Below are 21,825 nucleotides of genomic sequence, written 5' to 3' on the forward strand. Positions count from 1 at the left end.
AGCACACATTCTAGAGTCTCGAAAATAGAGGAAGATGGCCATGCTCCCCCAAGGTTATCTTGCACTCATTATGCAGCGGCACATGTGGGGTGGTCAGGAGTACGCAGAGAATGACTAATGCATTAATAAGGCTTACATGTACCTCCCACCCCCCCGTAATTGCATTCCTTTCATTAGCTTTTACCCAGCTGGTCTGAGTTGCACAAACAAAATATTGTATAAGATCAGCCCATTGATGGTAAATTCGGAACAATTTTTGTAAAACTCTTGCCAAGTTACATACTGACCCCAGGGTCTTTAAACCAGCCAAAAAAATGTTAAGCAAAAACTGAATTAAATCTATTATCACAAATTTGTGCCCCATAATCTGATGAGACTTCCAGATGTCCAGCCCGAGACCATCTGCTGAGTGTCTGTGGGCACACACTCCCGAAACATGTGCATGGATCAGAGTCACAGATCGAGGGCTTGGAGCTCTAAAACCCTAAGCAGTTCCTGCTTAGGTATAAAAGCGCACAAAGAAAAACAAGTAAGAGAGGTTTTTGTTGTTGCTGTTGTTGTTGTGTGTGTGTTTTGTTTTGTTTTGTTACTATTATTTGGCTCCATTATTTCTGTTGAATCGATCAGTTGCTTTATTCTTGGAGTCAAATAGCTTTTTCAACACAGAATAAGAAGGCTCATTTCTCTCAAAGATAATGGACTATGTGATTTCAAATATTTTAAAAAGTAACAACAAAACCTTTGGGAGTTAGCTGCTAACTTAGACTTGCTAACTATTCTGAGTAGCATGTTTTGATCATTATGGTATCTCTGTATTATTTCAGGATTCTGAGAAAATAGACTCTCAGAAAGTTACATGTACAGGAGGTTTATGGGGGGTGCTCTTGGGAACAACATTAGTGAGAAAGTGAGGGAAGCAGGATTGAGCAGGGGGAGACGTTGGACTGAGGGGCAGTAGCAACAGAGGCCTCAGCCATTACTATGGGAAGCGTTATAGCTTGGATGGTGTGACAAGTAATTTTGTGTTGACTTGGTTAGGCTGTGGTATCCAGTTGTTTGGTCAAACACCAGGCTAAATGTTGCTGTGACCGTGTTTTTTACATGTAATAACATAAGTCAGTATGCTTTCATCATAACAGATCGCCAATGTGAGTGGGCCTCATACTATCAGTTGAACACCTTAAGAGCAAGACTGAGGTTTCCTGAAGAAGAAGGAGTTTTTCTTAAGATTGCAACACCAAAAGCCTGCCTGAGTTTTCAGCCTGCTCGAAATTTGACCTCTGCAATATCAACTCTCACCTGAATTTCCAGGCTGCCCTATAGATTTCAGGCTTGACAGCCTCCATTATCATGTGAGTCAAGTCCTTAAAATAAACCTCTTTTGCTGTCTGTCCAGGACCCTAGGAGGCTATGTCATGACTCTTCTATCGGCATTTGCCATAAACTACACACTGTGTCTGTTCCCATCACAGTTTCAAGAACTGTGAAGAGTCTGAAACTTTACCCTACTTGGAAGCTAACAAGTGAGCCTGCCACAGTTTCACAGATATTGGTAGAAGACATGAAGCTCCTGGGTCAGAGAAGAAGAACAGTTCATACTCACAGCTCTAGCACTAGCCAGGATATCAGCATTTTTGAACTGACTCTCTGAGCCCCAATTCCCATAAAGTGTCACATCGCACCTATATCCACAGTGGGTTGTTAAAGAAGAGGGAACCTGAGTGTAGGGAACCCAAATATTTTATAATGGGCAGTAAGCATGCCTGCTCTTTCCTCCAGAGGGAAGTAATATCTTTATCGTCCAAGGCTGTTTGTTATACAAACATCCTTGAAAAGATAGTCCAGAACAAGGGCAGATAGTGCCTCACTCTCAACATATGCAGAAACACAAAAAACTCCTCATGGAAAATTATCTTTCAACACAGATATCTCTAGCATATTGCCTGCCGGGTTATGTGGTCCAAATGGCACACAGGGGCCTGGGCCTACTTCAGAGTCCTGTCCTGCTCTGGGCTCTACCAAAGTTGGCAGCCTTCCATGTTGCCTGGTCAACTAATTGGGGTAATACTCATACATGTAGAATATACTTCTTCTAGAACCCCAAAATGCATGAGGTTTTCTTCCCAGAGGTGGAGGTAAAAGAGACACACTTTGGAGAATATGTACCCATATGTCCTAGATTACTGGACTCATAAAAATTTTTTAATGTGTTAGGCTTCTGAATCTTCACAAGGTTTATCTTTGACTTTCTGGAATACATGGATCTTATGAAAGTCTCCACCATACTTGCTACTCCCTGCTTATCCAGTCTGATGAACATCATGCCATTGATATAGTGGACCAGTCTGATGCTTTGTGGTATTTAAAGGTGGTCCAGATCCCTTTGGAATATATTATAACGCAGTGCAGAAGAGTTAATATAGCTGGGGACAAATCTATAAAAATATTCTCTTATCCAGCCTTTGTGTATGCAAATAGGTTTCGATCCCCTTCCTTGTATGGATGGAAAAGAATGCTCCAGCAAGGATACCACATTTGGCACAACAGCTGTAATGGGGCTCCAGTTTGCAGTTGTCCACTATTGTCCTCCAGGATCCATCTGGTTTCTATAGGGACCAGACTGGTAGGTCTGAAGGTATCACTAATCTCTACCATTCTTCCTGGGATATGAAATTGTTTTCATGCTTTATTTTGGTTGGGTGAGCCAGTTTCAGAGGCTTCCATGTATCTTTCTCAGCTATGACAGCTTTTATATCACTGGCCAAGTAACCCATATAGAACTCTGCCAATTACCAAGTATGCCCGTTGCAAGTATACATTTGGGGACCAGGGAAGTGATCATCAGATGAGTCTGTGGACTTGTTGGACTGAGTAATCAAACCTAGGCCTAACTTACTTGGCTCCTATATGCTCCCACTCTAACAGGGCACTCCTGACAATGTTTCAGGTCCCCAGGGATGGTCCACAAAATCTGGACCTTTTGTCGAACAGTCATCAAGAATCTTGATTTTTATCTTCACTCAGTATATGGTTACATGAGTAAATGGTCATAGGTCCCTTCGGGTAAGGACCAAAGGAAACATTACTGGATAAGCTTACTGTATATTCTGTTACCAGGCCTTTTCTCATGGAACCTATGTCTTCTTTAGTCAATGAGTTCTGGATCTGAGATCAGGCAGGGGATCATGAGGAAATATTAGGGCAGCTGCCCTTAGTCTCCTGATTATCCATCTTTGATTTCTTTTGATTTTATAAATTGAGCAAAACCCTCATGGGTTACCCATCTACCTTGCTCCTAGGTATTCTGTGTTCTATCAACCATCTTTATACCTCTCCGAGGTCAGGCCATCTTTGCTGCCAATCTAACCTTGCTGCTCATTATGATAGTTGCACTCACTTTGCTTCGGATTTTTAAGTGCCACTACCTAGCCTCTATTATTTTAGGATTCTATCACCCTCAACGTTATCGATGAGCTCAGTTCTATAACAACATGTTCTACTATCAGTCATCACCTATCTCTCAGAGATTGGCAAACTACTGCCCACGTGCCAAACCCAGCCTATTGCCTATTTTGTAAATAAAGTTTTATTGGAACACACAGCCATGTTCATTTATTTACATATTGTCTATGGCTACTTTTGTGCTACAACAGCAGAATCGAGCAGTTGTGGCAGAGACCATATGGTTTGCAAAGCATAATGTATTTCTTCTCAGGCCCTTTATTACAAAAAGTTTGCTGATCTCTCCTATAGAGGACAGACAGCCATCTCAATAATGTTGGGTCTCTGTTTACTGCTGCATTGGTGATTGCTTTAGTAAAGGGGCTTCCTGTGGGCCTCCCCATGGAACACAGTAGTATTTCCTCTTTTCTGAGTCTTTGATTCACTTCTCCCTGTCTTCTGCCTTCAAGTCTCTCTTCAGGGCCCCCTATTGGTAGAACCTAATAAGAACAGCTGTAGTTTATAGTCACTCTGAAGCAGAAATGTATTTTGCAACAACCCAAATTCGAGTTTAGAAAGTGAGAAAAATAACAACTAATGAATCATCGAGCCTTACATCGGAAACCGGGGATGTACTGTATGGTGACTAACATAATATAATAAAAAAATCATTAAAAAAAAAAAAAAAAGAAAGTGAGAAAAATAGATTACTAGAGAGCCCAAGAAGCAGAATGTAAGTGGGGGGACCAGTTTAAAAAGCTTATTGTAGTAACCTAAGAAAGGTGATGGCAGGGAGGTGGAGAGAAGGAATGGATTCAGAGCACATTTGAAATGTGCTCTATGCAGAGAATAAGAGGAGGGGAAAAAACAGGGGACTAACTAACTGGATGATGGTGGCATCTACTGATGTCAGAAACACTAAAAGAAGAACTTTGTGGGTGAACAGTCTTGTGGTAGGATTTGAGCTGGCCTTGAAGGACAGGCAGGGAGCAATTGGGGAGGGCAATCAGGATGGTGGAAAAGTCAACAAAAGAACAAGTTCAAAACAAAAAGCCCAACACCCCACAATTGCGTTCAGGGGACAGTGGGTCTGCTGATTTGCCTGGAGAGAGGATTGGAAGAGAAAGGAGGGAGAAAGGGGGATGTAACCACAAGCTGTTGAAGCCCACACAGCATGGTCCTTTCGACTTGCATTGACTATTAAATATTTAGCTTGTTTTTCTTTTCAAAAAGTTTTGTTGAGATATTGTTCACATACAGAAAATTCACCCATTTAAAGTATATAATTCAATGGTTTTTAGCAGATTCACAGAGTTGTCCAACCATCAGTACAATCTAATTTTAGAATATATTCCTGACCCCCAAAAGGAACTCCATTCCCATTAGCAGTCTATCCCCATCCCTTTCTCCCACCCCCAGCTGAACTTTCTGTCCCTATAGATTTACGTATTCTGGACAATTCATATAGACAGAATCATACAATATGTGTTTTTGTCTCTGCCTTTTTTCATATAGCATGTTTTCAATGTTCTAAATATTTAGCTTTGAGATCATATGTATGCTCTGAGAATGTATAGCTAAAACCAGGTGGAGAACAAAGTTTGAGTTATTTCATCCAAAAAGCATATTTTTAGTTTTTCTAATATTTATTCCTTTGAATCATCTACCACAAATGAAAACATGATACAAAAAAACAGCATTTTAGGAGCATTAAGAAAATGTTAACAAAATGGTAAGAGGAGAGGATGGGAGTTTACTTCTTGAGTTTTACTTCATCCCATATTTTGATTAAGATATTGTGTTTTGTGGGGCGCCTGGGTGGCGCAGTCGTTAAGCGTCTGCCTTCGGCTCAGGGCGTGATCCCGGCGTTCTGGGATCGAGCCCCACATCAGGCTCCTCCACTATGAGCCTGCTTCTTCCTCTCCCACTCCCCCTGCTTGTGTTCCCTCTCTCGCTGGCTGTCTCTGTCAAATAAATAAATAAAATCTTAAAAAAAAAAAAAGATATTGTGTTTTGTGGGGGCGCCTGGGTGGCTCAGTCGGTTTCAGGTCATGATCTCAGGCTCATGAAATCCAGCCCCACATAGGACTCTGTGATGGGTGTGGCGTCTGCTTAAGCTTCTACCTCTCACTCTGCCTCTCCCCTGCTTGCTCACATGCTCTCTCTCTCTCTCACACACACACACAAAAAGATGTTGCATTTTGTGAAAATCTAAGAATTTGCTCTCTAATTTATGTTAGTTTGTTCAGTCTTTATTTGGCAACTTTTGATGAGTAGATTAAGAGTCAGACTGCCTCAGTTTGATCCTGGCTCTGTCACATATTTGCTGTCACATATATTTGCCCTGGGCAAGTGGCAAGTCATTCAACCCTTGTGTGTCTTAAAGTCTTATCTGTAACATGAGGATAAGAAGAGGACTTTTATAAAATCTGTACGTATGTTATAAAAATTAAATTAAATAATATAAGTAAAATATTTAGAGTAGTACCTGGCACATAGCAACACTATATTATTATTTGGTGCCTTTGACACTTATGCTTAAAGAAATCATTTGCCTGTTCCTCTTCTACCCCCTGACACATATGTGGAGGAAATGAGTAATTAGGCCAGATGGAGGAATCAAGTCTCTCTCTCTCTCTCTCTCTCTCTTTTTTTTTTTTTTTTACAAACTCTATTGCAGGGTATATGCTAACATAGTGGATGTCATTCTTGCCTAACCCAATATCCACTTGCTTCCTCTTCCTTAGTGCTGGAGTTTGAATTCCAGACTCGGACAAAAGACTGCATTTCCAAATCTCTCTTGCGGCTAGGTACAGCTTTATGACTACATTCTAGATGGTGAGATAAATGGAATTGTTGTGGGGACTTTCAAGCTGCCTCAGATTGTAGGGGCCTTTTGTCCTTCTGTCTTCCTGTCCTCTAACCTTCAATTCCATGTGATGGCGGCAGCTCCAGCATCCATCTTAGATCAAGACGGTGGAAGCCATATTGTGCGAATAGCTGCAGAGACAGAAGCCTGTGTTTCTGAAGACAGATTAGAACTCCCATCTATATCAGTCTCATACTGTTTGACTCCAGAATTTTTTAACATGAGTGTGAAATTATCTTTTTCTTGGGTAAGTCACTGTAATTTTGCTTGTTTGAAATCTGCTGTAAGCAGCCAACCGGTCCTAACTCATAGTTTCTGTGCTCATTAATTAATTGATTTCTTATTCATTCAAATGTTTATTGAGTCCCCACTCTATGGTAGGTCCTGAAGAGCTAAAGAAACCTCTTGAAATATTTCCTTCTTCAGGTCGCTGGTCTCATGGAGATGAGTTGTGGCTCCTACAAACCCAAATGGAATATTATACAAAATGATTATGTTTGTGTTAAAGTATCTTCCTGGTTTTAAAAATGCAGCTGTCTAATGATCTGAAAATCACAAGTTCAGAGAAAAGAATGAAGATGCACTGCAAGGACCATTGGTGATGTAACTGTGGGATGCGGAGAGTTCTAGAAATTTGTTTTGATTTTGCTTCCTGCTCCTTGGCTCTAAATTCTTCCCTGCCTTCAGCCTTTTGTTGAAGATGACATAGTCTCTCATTCTCACCAGCCGCAAGGGAGTTGTCCTTTGTCTTACAACCACGAAAGTTCCCATAAAGCCTTCCATCTTTAAGATGCAGGGGAAGCAGAAGCAAAAGCAGACAAGGGAGTTGTGATGACAGTAATCATACACTGCATCTTCAAAATAAAAATCACCAGATAATCCGGTCTGCACACAGTTATTCATGACTGGTCGGCTCCAATTAATGGACATATTTAGGTTAGGTCTGTCAATGCAAAAGGAAACTGAGTGTTGAAGTTACAAAGCTTCAGGAACTCACTCAATAAATATTTCTTGAGCATCAACTACAGACTTGGCATCAGGGATGGGGGGACAGCAGCAAAATCAGAACGGTCCCTGTCCTCTTGTCGCTTAGAGTTTCCCACAGCCCCCTACCTTTCCCCGATAAGAATCATTCACATTCCCACCCCATCTTTACTTCAAACATGTGCGTGAATCATATGGAATTGGACTCTTAACACTAAGGTACAAGTAAAAGTGCCTCAGTTCAACTTTTGACCCAGTGTAGACTCACTCTTAGAAATATAACAGATTTAGGGGTGCCTGGCTGGCTCAGTCCATGGAGCATGGGACTCTTGATCTCAGGGTCATGAGTTCGAGCCCCACGTTGGGGGTAGAGATGACTTTTAAAAAAATGACGGATTTATGTTTCCCAAGAATGCCCCCATCCTATTGTATGTAAGCCGTGTTATACGTAAGTCTTAGGGGAATATGACAGAGATAAGATGTGAGCCGTCCTTGGAGAGTTCTGTACAATAAACATTTATTTACCTCTCCAGGAAACCACTCTTCCCATGTAAATTAAATCCAGTGTGTCTCTGGGGCAGACGCTCAGTATCCTTTTTCTCCCCTGTACCTTCAGAGCAGCCCCACCTATTCAATGTAAATCACATTTACAAGGCAGGTTTTGTTGTTGTTGTTGTTGTTGTCGGTTATTTTGTTTTTCAATATCTGGAGTATAATTGAGATAAAATGTGGGTCACTGAATAAAAGAGACTTGTATTTTTCCTTCAACAAGCAGCCCTTTGATCTATTTAAATTCATCAATAATAGATTAAGCACATTACCATTTTATCCATTTTCCACAACCTCAAATCAGTTTGAAACAAAAAAAAAAAAAAAAAAACCCCAACAAAACCCTCTATAACTATACTTGTATGTTTGTATGTCTTTCAAATAGTACGGATTTGACAGGTTGGCATTTGTTTCGAATTCTGATATGAGGGGAAACCGTGTTTCATTGATGTGATAAAAACAAAGAGAAGTCGCCAAATTAAAAGGGCTTGCTTCTCTTTTAAGGAAAAAAGACTGGACGTAATATCAACAGTTGTATTTTTCAGTTCACTTTGTTTCTCGTTCTCCCTCCCTGACACCAATCTAATTTACTTTTGCATTAAATAATTCAGCTCCTTTCCCTTTGTAACGGGGTGTATTTGGGGAGATGAAGACAAACTGCTTAGACCTTGAAAACCACATGGGCTCCTCGGGTAGATGGCATCTCGAGGACTCAGAACTCCCTCTACGTTCTATAGGGAAAAAACAGAGCCAGGTGCATTTCTTCCCAAATCAAATTAGCTGCAAGATGCCACATCCAATTGTGGCAAATTGATGTGAGAGTTTGTGATGTCTGCAGCCTCTCTTCCAGCAAAGGTCACCACGAAAAGACACAGACACCGGGTGGGGGGGGGGGGGGCAAGCAACTTGGGCTCAAGCTGCTCTGACAATAGCAGGGAAGATGTAAACTGCAATGAGCTTTTTGAAAATTGCAAGAGAATCCAGTTGTAAGTATGTATTCTAATTGGATTTACTGTGCCATCATTTACCTCTTTAAGGATGTTAACATAACATTATGGTTAATTGAAAAAATGGGTAGTTAACTATTCAGGAGAGACTCTCCAGCCCCCCGTATGAGCCACGGTCTAATCAGGCACAAAATATAGGGTGCCCTAATCACATCGCCAGTTTTCACATTTCTTAAATAAAATTTACTTATTTACCACCGAAAATTAACTAAAAATGTTGACATGTGACAAATTTGCCCATCTTGATGTTGTTTTTAAAGATCTCCCCTGACATTAACAAGTTTACATCATGCTTTATGACATTTAATTAGTCATATTTTATTTAATTAGCATGGTAAGACATCTAAAGCAATTCAGATGTTTTCTGAAATGCCCAAACAGGAGACTGCGGTCCCATACGTTGTAAGAGACCAGGCAAATATCTGCTCAACCGCTCACCCCATGGTCTGCCTTTTCGGCCAGATCTGGCAGGCTGCCCTAGCTGAGAAATGGGACTATTTTAAGATTTCAACAAACTGTCTACAGACCCTCATCAAAATCTGGCTATAGAGTGCACGTCCTTTCCCAAGCCAATTTAACCCAGGACATGTCTCTGCTTGAAGGTAAAAATAAAGTTATTTACTGCATCTGGTGGGATCCTAGTAGAACTGAATTTAGTAAATCGTGAATGGATAAGTACATTATCCTGGAGGAGCTCGTTTTATGCAACTGCAATCCTTTCTTCTCACAACTTTCTTCTCAATTCCTCACATGCTTTCTTTTCACAACTACCGATGATTTTCGGAGCGCCTAGACTCTGCTGTAAATGCAAGTCTTGAAGGGATTGAACACGTTCTGAGCACGTCTTACGTGCCAGGCGTCATGCGACACAAGCGCGGCCTTCATTCTTCCCCACCTCCAAGGGGGTGAGGGGCCACTCTCACTCCCATTTGTCAGATGCTGGAATCAAGGCTCAGAGATGCTTCCTAACAGTTGGCAAATAAGGGACAAAGCTAGGGGTCAAATCCAGAGCTTCCCTGAGTAGATGGGGGGGGGGGTGTGTGCCAAATATCGCCCTGCCCCTGAGCACGGGTTTGTGCTCAAAGGCTACTCCTCAGCCACATTCCCAGCCGGGCTCCTCTTGTCCGGATCCAAGGGGTGAGCCCTCACCTTGCCACATCTCAGCCTCACTCCTTCGTGGTTCCTTGCGGCTGCCCTTGCCCCTGCCCCTTTAAAAATATATAACTCCAAACAATTCAAAACACTACGAACATCCGTAATGAAAAGTGCCCCCCAAACCCACAAGGCGATGTTTATCTCTAATTCTAGAATGTAAATTCTGCTTCCTTCATACTGTAGCCTGGTAATAAAGCCGAGTCTCCCATCCTGCTCCGGTTTGCCTCGTTGCAAGATTTCATTTGAATGCTGCTGTGACCCTGAATGGTGCCTCCAAACTTAATGGATTTTTTCTGCACAGACAGAAGTGAGTTCAACTTTTTAAACTCCAGTGAGGAAAAGAAGTACCTTTGTTTTATGCAGGTGAGTCAACGACGATGTCTGAATTAAGGGGGGCAGTGACAGGAGAAGAATCGGAAATCTGCTCTGCCTTCACCTCGACCACACAAAAGCCTCAGGGGGATCTTTAAAAAAAATGCCCGCACGAATCTGTTTCAGATTTGGATTGCTTCTATTTGAAAGTGAGATAAATGTAACTATAGCGTTTAACTTAAATATTCCAATGGATACGTGCCCCCCCCACGTGTGGTCGCTCCCACCGGTTCCAAACTACCCCCCCTCCACCAAATAGGGGATGCAGATGTAGGTTTTATGCTAAAATAGCAGAGCTCTAAGTGCATTAAGAAAATCATTTCAATATAGCCTTTACTAATGCAGACGACTTTTAAAATGAAACAAGGCAGCTACAATGGCAGAGGCGCCACAGATTGAATAAATATCACTTAGGCAATTACCAATTATCCATGCTAATGAAGAATGAGGCAGAGCCCTGATAAATTAAAACCCCAAATAAACCGAATGTTGGTTTAACCAATGATTCTTCTCCTTTTGCAACAGAGTCTAAGGAACAGCTATAAAAAGACTGATCTGAATTTTACTTCCTTGCCCTTCCTCCACCTGCCCACCCTCTAACTGTGCTCTGATGGGCAGGAAACCGGTCAAAGGGCAGACAGCTGGAGGGAACTCAAAGGGAATAGGGGGGACCCACAGAGTGGAGAATCTGCCCCTGGATAATTGAGAGTTGATTGGATACACAATGGCCTCCTATTGTCCACTTCTCATTTTGGATAAGGGGCCAAAGCCAAGCCTGACATAAGTAGCTCTTTCCTGGACCTTCCTCTCCTGGGCCAGCTGTGAGCATTCATGGGTGACAGCCATGTTTGGCACATTCCTTGCTTCACTCCTCTCCCGAGTCCTCAGAGATTGAGCTAGAAAACTCTGGCCATACCAGAAGCTTGGTTCTTGCCCTTTTGCATAAGCTCAGTCTGGGTCAGAGACTGGAAAGGACTGAAGAAGACTGCAGAGAAATATTTTCTGATGATTTGATACCTGGAGCTTCAGACTACAGCAGTTTGTGGGGCCTCTGTTTTGTCCCTGACTTCCGCCATGTCTGTCTTCCTTTCTTCTATGACTCGCGCCCTATGCTCCTTCATCTGGATTCCTTCCCCAACCCGGTTAATGCTTTAGTGTTCCACCTTGTCACCCCTGTCCTTTGCCTTATCTCTACTCTGTTGGTTGCTGCCACATTGCTCAGCCTCACTGACATCTTGCGTGTGACTGGGGTAATACCTGGTTTTCTGTCGCTCAGTAAGGCACCTTGCCCAGGGCTAAGTATAAAGCCAGGAAGCAACTGTATGGTCGTATCATTTGCTCAAATGTCTGAGCCCCTCGAGGGCATCTCTGCTAACCTGGCCTTTCGTCTCCCCATGTTTCAGCAACTGAAGGGTTAAAGCGGAGCCCAGCAGGGGATCTGTTTGGTTGGTGCCCTTGCTCTGTCTGCCCCTTTGGAAAGACACCCTGCCTCATCTGCTGTAGCTCAAGGGCCCTCAAAGGCAGCCCCAGGAACCTACAAGGCTAAGTGTTTATAGGCAGTAGTAGAGGAGTAAGTATAAAATGTTAAATATTTGGCCTTTTGTGGACTAGAAGTTGCTTTCAGGTAGTAGGAGCAGGGTTCTGACTTGTCAATGGCTGTAATTGTTAGAACATAGTATAATTTCAGGAAAAGTTTTCCACTTCTTTTAGAATTCCAAAAACGGGTCACAGATCCACGCCTTTGCGCATGCTCCTTGCTTTACCGGCATGGCGGACCCAACCAGTGTGCCCGGCAAACTGCCACTGATCTTCTAAGACTCTGCTCGTGTGTCCCTTCTTCGGGGCGATGTCCGATGACCCTTGTCTCTTTAAGGAGTCACATGCTTCCTTGTGGCCCCACAGAGGCCTGCACCTTTCTCTCTTGGAGCGCACTCTGCCTTCCCTGGGAGCTGTCTGCTAAGCCATGTCTCTCTTCCACTCAGCCAGTGTTCTTCAAGCTCGGCAGCACACTGCGAGCACCCCGAGGCGGGGAGGTGGGGGCTAAAGACACACCAGTAGTTAGTTCCCAGAGATTCTTGATTTAATTGGGAAGAGGTGAGACATGAGGGCTAAGAGATGTAATCCCTCCTCAGTGATTCTAACACGGAGCCAAGTTTGAGCTCCACTGTGCTAGCCGGTGACCTACTCGAGGGGAGTTCCTGGGCGTCCCTCGGCTTTACCTCTGCTCCAGCACCATGCACGCGGAACATCAGGCAGCCATCGAAGGAGTGGATATCAGTATTTGACCTGGAGCTGGGTGATCTTTAAAGGCCCTGTGGCAGAGGCTGCCAACTTTCCACCCAGATTTATTTTCCCTTCTCTGGGAAAGGTGGTAGAATTTTTAGCTGCAGGTGCAGGGCTGCTTAGGAGAAAGACCATATTTCCCAGCTTCCTTGTAGCTAGGAGAGGCCAAGAACGTAATTGTGGTCAATGGGATGTGAGCAAAAGTAGTGTGTGCAATTTCTAAGTTTTGCCCTTGAAAGCATAGTCATTCCCCTCTATGGCCTCTTTTCTCCCTCCCTGCTGTCTGGAATGCTGTCCTGGTGGTGGTGGGCCACCTTGGACCATGTGAATGAGAGTGACCGAATAGAGGGAACCTGATGCATGACCCGTGGAGCCATCATGCTGCCCTAGAGAAAGATAGAGGTGGAGATCACGATTATTTGAGGTCTCTGTGACAGCACCCAGCTGTTAGTCCTGACTAACTTGGAACAATTTTATATTTTACTACCGCAAAGCCTGGTACTCGAGCTGGATGACGCTGGCAGAGCTCATGCTAACTCCACTCCAGTCTGGCGGCCAATCTGGTCACTCCACAGCAGCATCGACTTGGGGCTCTGATGGCTTCTCATTACTCTCAGGCCAGAAGGCCAAAATCCATGACACGAACCACAAAGCATAGCCTTGTTAGGCCGTGTCTGCCTTTCCAAACTCATCCTGTCCTCTGCTCCGCCCGAGTTTCTACATCCCCATCTCATTAGCCTTCTCTTGGTTCCTCAAATAAGCTGTGCCCTCTTCTGCTACAGGGACATCTGTCTGGAATGATCCTGTTCCACGCCCTCACCTGGTTGACTTTAACTCAGCCTGCTGCCCTTCAGACCTCAGCCCGATTGTCACTCCTTCAGGTCCCTCCTGGCCCCTCTAGGTAACCCCCCCCCCATCAACACATCCGGAAATTCTGTGAATTCACCACAGCTGTGATTTTGCCTTTACTGGGGTGATGATCAGATTAGCAACTGTCTACGTCACGACACTATTAGCTCCACAGGAGCAAGGCCTGCGTTGTTTTGTCTCCCTGTTGACTCCCCAGTGCCTAGCAGAGACTAAAGCATAGAGTAGGTGCTCGGTAGGTATTGGTTGCCTAAACAGATGGCTGTATGAGTACAGCCAAGAGGATAATCTTTCTCTTCCCTTGCAGAACCAGGCAGAGGAAGGAAAGATGGGAAACATAGGGTTAAAATATTAAAAGAAGAGGGATTTTATTTCATACCGCTCTTGCCAGGGACCATCGGCCAACCATGATCTGGCTAGAGGAAAGTTAGCCAAGCATGATCTCACCAGCCTCAATCCCACATTAAGTCGTTCTCGGCAGTGTAGCCTCTGGATCAGGAATGGGTAGCCTGGCTCAGCTCTGGGTAGCAGCACTTCCTCCCTGAGCCCGATGAGGGGCGGAGCGTGAGTCCTTACTCTTCGCTATCCTGGGTGCAAACTCATCTGCCTGAAGGCCCCGGGCAGAGCTCCCCTGAGACAGTGCCAAGCTCCTAGCCCACAGGGCTCCTCTCCCCTGGAATCGCTTCCTCCTGTCCCCTTTCACAGTGACCAAATCCTATACCTCCCTCAAGGCCTGAGCTGGCCCCATCCTTCGAGAAAATTTGATAAGCTGCAGTAACTCGTGAGTACTCTTCCCCTCCCCCTAAGCTTCAGGAGTTTGTCGGAAGCATTCAACAGGCCCCTATTAGAAGTTGCCAGGCAACATTATTTTTATGTAACTATACTGTCTTCCCACACAGAATATACATTCGTTAAGGGGACACATATGAATCTTTTAGGCTGTTGGCACCTTGCTAACCTGTAATCCCGTACCCCAGAATTAGGGTGAGAATAGAGGGCACGTGGGTCTTATAATATTTCACTCCAGGATTGAAAGTAAAGTCACTCCCAGCGTGACACACCATGAGGTCTCTAGTTTATTCACAAACAGGTTGTCAAAGCCACCCACATTTGACTACCTAATTAAAATACCAAACAAATTTTTTCAGAACATGGATTGGTGTGTTTGCTTTTGTCTGTCTCCCCTTCCTCCCTCCCTCCCTTCCTCCCTTCCCTCCTTCTTTCCTTCCTTCCGTCCGTCCGTCCTTCCTTCCTTCCTCCCTCCCTCCCTCCCATCCTTCCTCCCTTCCGTCCATTCATCAGCCAGCCAGCAAACAGACATTGAGAGTTGCGCCTATGCTAGGCATTATGCCACGAACAGATGTTAGTAACAGCAGCAACCAAAATGATGGCTAATATTTTTGGAGTGTTTACCATGTGATAGACGTACACATTGCTGCAGTGAACCCTGCCAACAACACTTGATGTACAGGACCAGTGCATGCCTCACCTAGCCGCCTCTCCACGCCTCCTCTTAGTCCAGCCGTTGCCATGACAACCATCTTCCTACAGGTGTAGCTGGTGCTTCTGTCCTGTTTTCTGCTCTGGGGCTTTACTGCTTTCAGATGCCCATGGGGCCAAAGCCAGGTGGTAAGTGCTCCCTCTTCTATCCCTCAAAAGGACAATTCTGAGGTCCTTCTACACAGTTCTCAGAGGGTCCTCCGTGGGACGGAGCCCCAGCTGCACACAGGGACCAGCTCCATAATGTGTGCTTCTGTGGACTTGCCCTCCTACCCGGTTTTACTCTCCCTAGTTCCCCTCTTGTTCCCTGCGATCACTTCCCCCCTAAATTCTATGTGCATGAGTCCTTGTCTCAGGCCTACTTTCCAAGAGAGAACTCAAGCAAAAAACAATTAGTATGCCCATTTTAACAGTTGAGAAGGGTAGCAGTGGCCCCAAAGATGTTAAATCCTCATCTCGGCTACCTGTAAATGTCACCTCATTTGGAAAAAGGGTCTTTGCCGTTGTGATTAAGTTAAAGCCATTTAGGTGGAAGATTATCCTGGATTATCCATTGGGCCCCAGCCGCCATATTTATCCTCAGATACAATTCATGTGATGAGGCAGAGGGAAGTCTGATACACACAGAATAGGAGGAGGCGAAGGGGCCACAGCGGCAAGGATTGGAGTAACGTGATCACCAGCCAGACAGCTAGCAGCCACCGGAAGCTGGTGGGGCAAGGCGACAACTCCCCCCTGGGACCTCCAGAAGGAGCGTGGCCCTGCTGATGCCTTGATGGCAGCCTACTGACACGGATTTCTAGCTTCTGGCCTCCAGAATTGGGAGGGGATAAATGTTGGTTATGTTAAGGCACCAAGTGTGTGATAATTTGTGACAATAGCTGCAGGAAATTGATACAAAGACACTGAGGTGCACAGACCTGAAATCATTTGCCTACAGTTAGTTGCTGGAGGAGCCAGGACTCAAACTCAGTTCTGTCTGACTCCAGTGCCCAGGTTCTTAAAACTTTTTGCTTCCTCTCCTCTCCAAATAGAGGGCAAGATTCCTGCTCTGGAGAGCAGGCAGACAGCTAAACAAGGAATCGTGCCTGATACCGTAAGGGGGGTCGGTGTCTGGAGGGTGGGGGCAGAGGAAGACTTCCCTGGACAGAGGTCATTACCAGGTGGCCACCAGGAAACCCTTGTGTGAGATGGGTCGCTACACCAAGGGGCACACCAAACAGATTCCTGTCCGCCCATTTCAACTGAATAATTTCCTTCTTTAATTTCCTCTGATCCTGGCTAAAAGCCAGATCCCACCAGGTCAGTCCAAAAGATTTTTTTGTTTCTCCCACCCTGGGTAACAGGGTGGGCTGAAGTAAATTCTCCACAGGAAGGCCTCCCTAGGCTCTGGAAAATTCTCTAGGTCCCCACTAAAGTAAGACATTCTATCTCCGAAACCTCCAAGAGGGAATTCATTTGTGGACTCAAGAGTTCCTCAAAGGCGTGCCTCACATCAAAATATAAGGTCCACCAAATGGGGCTGAGAACCTCCTGGACGTGTGTGGGACTTCAGTCTGGAATGGCAGATAAGGGGGCAGATAAGTGGGAATGTATGCAGAGAAAGCAAGGAATTTTGCTGGGTTTGTTTAATGGTGGATGTTAACTCCTTAACAATGACTTTTCTAATTTGATCATAAGTCATAATAAAGTCATAAAAAATTCTAACCATTACCAATTAATGTTAAGCATATTTCACTCCTCCAGTACTTCTGGAGTTACTCCCTCCTTTCACCCAATAGTTAAACTCTGAAGAAATTCCTTGGGTACGATTATGAGAGAGCCCTGCCTGCTCCTTCTCAGGGCACTGGGCTGGCATTCTGCTGCTCTTTTATTCCATAAAATTTATCAAATAACTTTCTGCCAAACACTGGGCAAATTTCTGGGGTACAGAGATGAGAACCTCAGGGAGTTCACAGTCCAGGTAGCAAGACAGATGAATATACAACACTCACAAAATCCTATTAAAAGCATGCACATGGTGATCTAGGAGGAGAGAGGAGGCACACCCAGCTTAGTATGGGACACTCAGAGAAGGCCACTTGCAACAGAGGGCGCGGTGCTGAGTCTTAAAGTAAAAGGCTGGAGTTACCCAGGTGGAAAAGGAGGAAAGGGAGAGCGGGGATGGGAAGAAGGCAGAGGAAAACATATCAGCTCGGGCTGCTAGAACAAAACACAGACTGGGTGGCTTAAACAACAAACACTTATTTCTCATGGTTCTGGAAGCTGGGAAGTCCAAGATTCAGGTGCCAGAAGATTCGATGTCTGGTGAGAACCCTCTTCCTGGTTTGCACACAACCACCTTCTTGCTGTAGCCTCATGTGGTGGAGAGAGAAATCTCTGGTCTCTGGTCTCCTCCTCTTCTTGTAAAGGCACTAATCCCATCATGGGGGCAGCACTCTCACGACCTCATCTAACTTGCATTATCTCCCGAAGGCTCCACCTCTGAGTACCAACACATTGGGATTAGGACTTCAATGTATGAATTTGAGGAGGACACAAACATTCAGTGTGTAGCAGAAGCAAGGATGTGAGAGCAAGAAGAAGGGAGTGTGGGGATGCTTGGGTGGCTCAGTGAGTTAAGTGTCTGCCTTCGGCTCAGGTCATGATCTCAGGGTCCTGGGATGGAGCCCCGCATCGGGCTCCTTGCTCAGAGGGGAGCCTGCTTCTCCCTCTGCCTGCAGCTCCCCCTGCTTGTGCTCTCCCTCTTTCTCTCTGACAGATAAATAAATAAAATCTTTAAAAAAAATGAGTGAGAGCAAACCAGTGGTATTGGCGCTCAGGATATCTGAGGTAAGCATGAAAGCCTGTACACCATGTCGAAGTTAGACTTTGTTATGAATGTAATGAGGGGTCACTGAAGGATTAAGTCAGGAGTGACACGATCAGATTTACCTTTTAAATGATCACTGTGGCATCAGTGTGCAGAATACATTGGAGTGAGGCCTGATTGGAGATGGAGAGGCCAGTTAGGGAGCTTTGGCAGTGATCCAGGTGTGAGATGATGAAATGATGACAATAGGGGACAGATGCAAGAGTAATTTAGGACAGAGAATCAGCAGAAGGAGTTGGCCTCAGATGAGCACTAGAAGCTGAGGGAGGAGCTGAGGATGACTTCTGGATCTCCAGCTTGTGCAAGCTGGTGAAGGAGTAAGAAGATCTGGGGGAAATAATGAACTGAGTTGGGGATAATCTGAATTTGAGAATATTCCTCACCATCCCAAATGGAGATGGTATTTTTAAATCAGTTCTAGATCCTCTTCTCTTACCAGTCAATACTCTCTTCTTGGGTTGTATCACCGTTTGTGAATATCAGCTGCCGTTTCTCTGTTGGTAACTCAGGTCTTTAAATTCTGCCTGAGCTTTTCGGAGTTCCAACATCCTGGATTCAACCACCAATTAGGTATTTCCTCTTGGATGTCCCATCTCAGAGGTTAAGTGGCTGCATCCCATTACCAGGGCAATCTATCAAAAGCTGTGCTCTCCAACACAGTGGCTGCTAGTACTATTGGGTACTATGACTATGGAGTACTACCGAGTACTTGAAATGTGGCTAGTCCAACAAGAAAATGAGATGAGGCACAGATCAGGAGAACATGTCCACAAAAGACATACCTGGAAAAGGACTATTATCTAAGACGTACAAAGAACTCTTAAAACTCAATAAAAAGAAAATGTACAACCCAATGAAAAAATGAGCAAAAGATATGAACAGACACTTCATCAAAGACATACATATGACAAATAAGCATAGGAAAAGTTGTTCGACATTGTATCATTAGGCAATTGCAAATTAAAACAACTGTGAGATATTATTATGCACCTACTATAATGGCGAAAATTCAAAACACAGCACTAAGTGCTGGTGAGGATGTGGAACAATAGGAGCTCTTATTCATTACTCGTGGGAATGACAAATGAGGCAGGCACTTCTTGGGAAGACAGTTCAGTAATTTAAGTAGTTCCTTACAAAATGATCCAGCAGTTGTGCTCCTTAGTATTTACCCAAATGAGTTGAAAACTCACATTCAAACAAAAACCTGTACACATATGTTTATATCAGCTTTCTTTATAAATGCTAAAACTTGGAAGCAACCAAGATGTCCTTCAGCAGGTGATTGGGTATATAAACTGTGGTACGTCCAAAGAATGGAATATCATTCAGTGCTAAAAAGAAATGAGCTATCAAGCCATTAAAAGACATGGAAGAAGCTTAAATGCCTATTACTAAGTGAAAGAAGCCAATCTGAAAAGGCTACATGCTATACAATTTCAACTATATGACATTCTGGAAAAGGCAGAACTATGGAAACACTGGAAGGATCAGTGGTTGCTATGGGTTCGTAGGGAGAGAAGGATGAACAGGCAGAGCACAGAGGATTTTTAGGGCAGGACACCATTCTATATGATACTATAATGGTGGATACATGTCACTATACATTTGTCAAAATCCACAGAATGCACACCACGAGTGAATCCTAATGTAAACTACAGACGTTGGATGACGATGATGCATCACTGTATGCTCATCAATGGTAACAGAAGTACCATTCTGGTGCAGGTTGTTGATGGTAGGGGAGGCTGTGCATGTGTGGAGTCAGGGAATATGTGGGAAATCTTTGTACCTTCTGCTTGATTTTTTTTAAAAGATATATTTATTTATTTTAGGGGTGAGCAGAGGGAAAGAGAGAATCTCAAGCAGTCTTCCAATTGAGCGCAGAGCCTGAGGAAGGGCTTGATCTCACGACCCTGAGATCACGACCTGAGCTAAAATCAAGAGTTGGATGTTTAACTGACTGAGCCAGCCAAGCACCCCTCCTTATGCTTGATTTTGCTGTGAACCTAAAACTGCTATAAAAAATAAAGTCTAGGGGTGCCTGGGTGGCTCAGTGTGTTGGGCGTCTGCCTTCTGCTTAAGTCACGATCCCGGGACCCAGGGACTGCACCCCGTCTTGGGCTCCTTGCTCAGCAGGGAGCCTGCTTGTCCCTCTCCCACTCTCCCTGCTTGTGCTCTCTCATTCTCCGTCAAACAAATAAATAAAATCTTTTTAAAAAAAGTCTATTTTTAAAAAGTGGCTATTCCGAACTGAGATGTAACTATAAAATAGACCTTGAATTTTAAAGACTTATATAAAGAAAAGTATATAAGTATCTTATTAATAATTTTTATATTGATTACATGATAAGAAGAAAATATTTGGGATATATTAAGTACTAGTGTATTATTGAAATGTATTTACTTTCTTTTACTTTAAAAAATGTAGCTATTAGAAAATTCTAAGTAGTATGTGGCTTATATTCTAATTCTCTTGCACGGTGCTGGCTTAGACCATGAACAAGCCAGCACTAGAAACCAGGGCTCCTGGCTTCTAATCCAGGATAAATCATTTATTCAGCAAACATATTTGAAGTACCTACTCTATGGTGAATAAGATGGAGCTGGTCCATGCCCTTGGGAAGCTTACAGTCTTTTTCTGACTGATTACTGAGATCAGTATAAGAAACAGTTTTGAAAAGTACAAAGCACCGTAACAATATAAAAAATAACATGAACATAATTTCCAATTAGAAAGAAGACATGCTCTGATTTCCAGCTGAAAGACATATTAGGAATCCTTGTGTGGGTAGAAAATCATGCAATCAGTCCAATAATTGTGATCAACTAAATGACCTTGAAATGGCATTGAGATTATACCAGAGAGTAAAAAAGAGACCTATGAGGTCTATACAAATTGTAATTTCTGGCAAAATAAGTTTAGGTTGGGAATCCCTGCATTGTACATAACCAAAGGAGCTCTGCAGGAGAATTTTGCATATTGACTGGTCTTTGCCTCGGTAGGAAAAAGAGAGGTTGGATTTTAGTCAGTTTTTCCTCAACCAGTGCTGTTGGGAGATTATGGGGGGAACAGGTAGGGCAGAAGCCATAATCCCACAAGGCCTCAAGGGCAGCTGAAATCACACATGATTGGCAAGAAATGGCAGAAGCAGCAGCCACATAGCGGAGGCAGCTGTGTTTTGAAGGGCAGCTCAACTTGTTGTTTTTTCTTTCAAGATCTTATTTATTTATTAGAGAGAGAGAAACAGAGAAACAGAGCACAAGCAGGTGGAGGGGTAGAGGGAGAGGGAGAAGCAGACCCCCACTGAGCAGGGAGCTGGATGACACAGGACTCGATCCCAGGACCCCGGGACCACAACCCAAGCCAAAGGGAGCCGCTCGATGGACTGAGCCACCCAGGCGCCCCGGGCAGCTCGATTTGAACCAAACCTTTGGGAGGGCCAAGGAGCGAGGGGCAGGTAACCAGCAGCCCAGTCTGAATGGATTGCAAGGTGGGGAAGGTGGAGGCCAGGACCAGGCTTTACGGCATGCTTAGAGAACGCTTACCTCAGGGGCCCTGTGCCCTGGAAGGAGGCCTTCGAGACCAGGCCTCTCGTTTTAGAGATGAAAGGGAAGGAGCAGCGGGAGGGGGCAAACCAGGTGCTAGCTGAGCTCCTGCTTTGTGTCAGGCCTGGGCTAGCCCTGGGGGCCGGAAGGAAGGAAGTGGGTCTCTCCTTCCAGGGAGCAATCCCTGACTGTGAGGCGATCCCATTTTTCTGGCAGAGTTTCTCCTACCTTGGACGCAGTCCGTAAAATGATTAGTTTAAAAAGTACATTGTACTATTTAAAAACCAATTTTGATAGAATTGTCCTAACTTTTTTGTAATGGTCCTGTAAAATTAGGATGGTTAGAAGAATTAATTATAAGAGAACATTTTGTTCAA

Source organism: Ursus americanus, chromosome 8 (genome assembly GCF_024610735.1).
Source record: "Ursus americanus isolate L20-20 chromosome 8, mUrsAme1.1.p, whole genome shotgun sequence".
NCBI classification, from domain to species: domain Eukaryota; kingdom Metazoa; phylum Chordata; class Mammalia; order Carnivora; family Ursidae; genus Ursus; species Ursus americanus.